Below are 5,889 nucleotides of genomic sequence, written 5' to 3'. Positions count from 1 at the left end.
TTTTTTCGACCTTTTTATTTGTTTACATAATTGGTTAAAACATATTATAGCCCAGGGTACAATATGTCAACATAATATATGAAATATTAACACATGGCAACAAGCACTACCGAACGAGTATAATAAATCTACTGTTATTATAAAATAATAGCATATATGCCAACACTCTCGTTTGGGTTCGTCTCCCGGGAGCCAAATATTGTGCTCCCGTTTTTCAACATTTTCTCCCGTATTACGAAGATAACTGAATTTTGATTTATATGTGTGGTTTTTCTGTATTAAAATATAACAAAATGGCTTGCACACAAGCACATTTACAATATTTAAGGCATGTATGACCATCATTCTGCCGTCATTTTTCCCCTTACATAGCCACCACCACGCGATGTGATAGTCCATGGGATTTAGCTAAAAAATGACCCTTTTCTCACACAAATTGCAAGAAAAGGTTTTTTTGATGAAATGTGTTCTTTAGACCCTAATGAACACATTTATCAACGTTAGGACATTTTTTGACAACGGGAAGTAGCCTAATTTGCATAATTAAAAATGGCCGCCATTTTTAATAACGTACTCTGTATCTTGGAAACCGCTAGTCACAGATACTTACTTAATTATGGTGTCAAAATCGTTAGGATATATGTTTTTATATTCACTTTATTGAAAAAGTTTGTCCAAAAATGAATGGAAGTGCTATTTCTAACATTATTGACCTTTGACCTTGAATTCTCATATCTCAGCAACCACTAATCGGAGATATACAAATTAGGGCTCAAATTGTTCAGAAACTACACATTTATTTATAACATACTGCACTCCTTACTTCTCGATAATAGATAGAGGGCGCTATTGACCTTAACAAACACAATCTTCTGTTTTTATACAGCTCACTGTGTGGGTTGGTCGGTCGATTGGTCGGTTGAAACACTAACTTGAGCAGGCGACTGCAGCCATGTACTGTATATGGCCTTGTTTAATGTTGGCATGTATGGAATAGCCACGATATTACAGTAATATTGTCGCTATTCTATCCAAATTGTGAATTTTTTTTCTTAAAGACTTTTTGTAGGCCTACCAAACATGTTGCCAAATGTTACCGTGCACGTACAAATAATAGGCACTCTTGAGCGTAGACGACGACCGCCAGTATATCTCTCTCCCTCCCCTGTCACGCGGCGCGGGGCCCTTCTGAATCGCTTGGCTCTGGTGATACAGCATAGGCCTTCCTAGCTAGAGGCCTCGCATTCAAACGCCGCGCAAAATGTATTGCTTTTAACACAGCCATTTTAATCCAATTAAAATGTTATTTCGTTAAACAATTAAATTAGAAGTTCAAATGTTATTTAGAGTTTCGAAAATGCCACTTTTAAGTTTAATTTGAACTGTCTTTTTAAGGTTATATGCCATTATTTCTAGTGAGTCGTTATCCGTAAACGGTAAAATTCGAACTTTATCGTCTTCAAAAAGTTACGACGGAATTTCACGCTAAGCTCCGCCCACTTTGTTGAAGCTCATTCATTATTAATGAGCACCGTCCTGTGGCTTCCCGTCCTGTTTTGTAAAGTCCCTATTAACATTTTTAGAACAGCAGCTAATCATAAAACAATCATAAATATGTACTTTTATGATATTAAGTATTGAAGAGACCGTTAAAAAATTGTAAACAATCAAGAGACAACGTATTGATATAATAGTTATATAGTTTAATATTTATAACTTATTTATAATATGAAACTAAATGATGATTGAATCATGGACAAAATAAGTAGGATGATATTATATCGACGGTGACATCAAACGAGTTTCCACCGAGCTATCCTATGCAAAAGCACGGTTGCCAAACATGCTCTTTGAACACCATGTATGTTGCCACTAATCAAGATCAACAACATTTAGAAATCGTATGCGCAATATAATATTACTCTATTGATGCATCTGCATCGAGTGATTGAGAACAAGATATTGCCATACAGAAATTTGTGATCTTTTTGTGAACTTTTCTTTTCTGAATTATTCTGCCTAAATATGTTTTAATAAATAAAAATAAAAAATAAATAAATACAACTATTTTGATTAAAATCGGACTACGGAAAGTTCACTTTCTTAGGAAAGGTTTTAAGTAGTTCATATTATTAATAAAATGTAATTTTTATTTGAATTATCTTCTTCTTCAGAAAACCTCCGAAAATTTAAAATTACGTTACAATACTAAATTACGCATTTGACCATGTATTTATTAACCATGTGCCATAATTTAGTTTTAAATACAGTATATGACAAAGCACCAGTTTTTTTTTTGTGAATCTTTTTGATGTGATTTTATTTATAATAATTGTGGTGCCTGGTGATTTAATTGAAATAGTGTATTATAATGCTAAGGTCATCTATGTCACAGCCAATCAGCGGGTTTAATCAAATTAAAACTGAGGTCTCTGATCTGGGTTGGCTGGCTAAATCGTCCTGATACGTCACTAACCGTTCCAATAGTGTTTATTTTGCAACGTTGTTGGCGGTCCGTGTTCTGTCGGCAGAAAAGATGGAACGTTGGCATACCCTTGTACTTATTTTGACTATGATTGAAAAGATAAACAAAAAAGTGTTAATATTTTGTCGAAGTAATACATCGAACGTATCATAAGAGCTTTTTAAAACCGTTTTACACTATGCATATCCTATATTTAAAAAATAAAAAACCATTACGCTGCCAATTTTTAGTTTAGAGAATCATCTATGTTTATCTTCCTAAATGTCACTTCAGCATTACCATCACCTGAACGCGTGCATCAGAATATGTGTGTGCGTTGTTTTTACATTTTCTACATTTCCAACAATTAGATGATTTTACTAGGCCTGCTAACCACTTGCAAATCACAATATCTTCAGTTTTTTACAAGGTACGTATTATCGTCGATAACAATTAACCTAAAATGTAAATCTAGGAGAAAAAAGTAAACAAAATGTAAATGTATTGTTATAATTTGTAAAATTGAATTGCTGTTTGTAAATCGTTTATGTGCTCTTTATTGACCTTAACTTTCTAATGAAAAAAAAAATTGAATACAAAAACCAAATGAGTAAATTTCAATCGTTATTCATTCATTCAATTCATTCATGTCTGACGGCTTATGACTTTCGACTTATGACTTTATGTATTATAGGTGTAGGTTGTAAAGTTTTTATTCTATCAAGATTGACTTTGGTCGGCCTAGTCTCCAAACACCTAAGTCAATTTGTTCTTGCAGAAGAAGTGTGTTTTCTAGTCCAAAGTATGATAGCATTATTAGTTGATGCTGTATTTACTATTTGTGTTTATTTCTTGTAGACACTAATTTGTTCTTGACCTATGGAGAATTTTGCACTCTGTATTATTTTTTCCGAAATAAACGATGAAATGAATGAATTATGCTGACATTAGTTCTTCCATTGTTGCTGCTGCTGTTGTTGCTGCTGCTGTTGTTGCTGCTGATGCTGCTGCTGCTACTACTGATGTTGCTGCTACTGTTGTTGCTACTACTGTTGTTGCTGCTACTGTTGTTGCTGCTACTGTTGTTGCTGCTGATGTTGCTGCTGCTACTACTGTTGTTGCTACTACTGTTGTTGCTGCTACTGTTGTTGCTGCTGATGTTGCTGCTGCTACTGCTGATGTTGCTGCTGCTACTGCTGCTGTTGTTGCTGCTACTGTTGTTGTTGCTGATGTTGCTGCTGCTACTTTTGCTGTTACTGCTGCTGTTTTTGCTGATGTCATTGCTGCTGCTGTTGTTGTTGCTGCTGCTGCTGTTGCTGCTGCTGCTGTTGTTGTTGCTGCTGCTGTTGTTGCTGTTACTGTTGGTAATGCTACTGTTGTTGATGTTACTATTGTTGCTGTTGCTGCTACTACTGTTGTTGTTGCTGATGTTGCTGATGCTATTGTTGCTGTTGCTGCTGCTGTTGCTGCTACGATTCTTACTACTGATGTGGTTTATGTTGCTCCTTTGCTGTTGTTGCTCCTTTGCTGATGTTGCTACTACTGTTGTTGTTGCTGCTACTGAAATCTGCACATCAGAGAAATAGTAATCCGCAAGCACGTGCTTTCTCTCGCAAGATGTGAACCGTGTCTCGGAATCATTTTTTATTCGGAAAACAAACAAGAAAACGACTCCGAGAACTTGCACTTCAGAGTGGAAGAGAGATTTTTGCCAAAAAAAAAACCTTGCACGCCAGCAAGAGGTGAATATTTTTTTTTACCACCTTCACGTACGACTCCATCGGAGTGGCGGAGCGAGCTATTCGGATGATCTCTACGCCGGCAGAGATATATGTGTATGTCCGCCTTCACGTTCGACTCCACCGGAGGGGCAGAGTGAGCTAGTCGGATAATCTCTGACTCCACTGGAGGGGCGGAGCGAGCTATTCGGATAATCTCTGCGCCGGCAGAGATACATGTGTGTACGCCGTCCCTTTTTAAAGCCAAAATACCCTTGCACGCCAGCAAGAGCTGAACACTTTCGACTACCTTCCCTGTTCGAATCCACCGGAGGGGCGGAGTGAGCTATTCGGATGATCTCTGCGCCGCCAGAGATATATGTATAATGTGTGCATACGCCGTCCCTTTTTTTCGCCAAAAAACCCTTGCACTCCAGCAAGAGGCACCACAAATTCGACCACCTTCACGTTCGACTCCACCGGAGGGGCGGAGTGAGCTATTCGGATGATCTCTGCGCCGCCAGAGATATATGTATGTGTGTGTATACGCCGTCCCTTTTTTAAGCCAAAAAAACCCTTGCACGCCAGCAAGAGCTGAACCCTTTCGACTACCTTCCCGTTCGGCTCCACCGGGTAGAGTGAATGAGATGATCTCTGCGCTGGCAGAGATATACAGTATGTATATATATGCCTTCCCCTTTTTCGGAATACCTTTGCACGCCAACAACAGGTAAACGTGTAGCATGCCTTCCACTGTACATTAATAAATGAAATATGGGACTGGTAATAAAAATTCGAGTTATGACTTGCAGATTTGTAAACGCCGCTCAAGTTCTCAACGCCGCTCAAGTTCTCAACGCCGCTCAAGTTCTCAACGCTAAAACATATATATACTAGTGCAAGTTATAGGACGCCGCCTATGCTATAGACCCGATATGGTCCCACCATACGATCACCTCTGTCGTTTGTTCATCGAAATTACGTACGTTTCGTCGGTGATTTTTTATTTTTTAGCGCGTTGTTGCCGCGTGATTTGTGATTTATACGATATCACTAAAGGATGTGTGTATTAGGACCAAAAAAATTAAATTAAATAAAAATTACACAGTCGATTTTTCGACTTTCGCGAATTCGACTGTAAATACAGTATTACATGTTTATAAAATTTATAAAACACATCAGGTATCGAACATAAATTCTAAACCGCTCGGTGTGATATACTGAAATTTAATTATTTAATTTGAAACGATTAAAAGCTGAGGAAATCTGTGAGAATGAGAAAAAGTCGCCCCAACCGAGACTCGAACCCGGAACCTTCTGCTTGATATGCAGATGTCCTAACCATTAGACCACTGGGGCTTTCATAGTAATTGTTTAAACTCGATTGTTATAATATTAATATATATATAGGCCTATATATATATACAGTATATATATATATATAGGCCTACCACCTCTGGATGTAAATATGTCGTAATTATATAAAGCTGAGAACAAATGCGCGAATACAAAACGAAGCAATATATATAAAGAAGTAGTAAATATATAAATCAAAACACAGGTCAGACTTACCGGTCATCATCTCCTCCTCCACCCGCCGGTGGTGGCGTTGGGATAGCGGTACGCCACACCTTCCACTCACTGTACAATAATTATGCACTTATCAATTGTATGACCCACTATACGACCCCCGGGAGAGGTGCGTCA

The 5,889-nt window shown here is 37.7% G+C and overlaps 1 non-coding gene across 1 annotated transcript; it reads right to left on the bottom strand.

The window, feature by feature from the left end:
• Positions 1–5,468: 5,468 nt before the first annotated feature.
• On the bottom strand, positions 5,469–5,541 carry Trnad-auc (transfer RNA aspartic acid (anticodon AUC)). The gene has a single exon. It is a non-coding gene; the product is annotated as a tRNA-Asp (tRNA).
• Positions 5,542–5,889: the final 348 nt, after the last annotated feature.

The sequence above is a fragment of the Antedon mediterranea genome, chromosome 7 (assembly GCF_964355755.1).
Source record: "Antedon mediterranea chromosome 7, ecAntMedi1.1, whole genome shotgun sequence".
NCBI lineage: Eukaryota > Metazoa > Echinodermata > Crinoidea > Comatulida > Antedonidae > Antedon > Antedon mediterranea.
The sequence above is the reverse complement of the archived record's forward strand: the minus strand, read 5'-3'. Positions and strand labels throughout refer to the sequence as shown.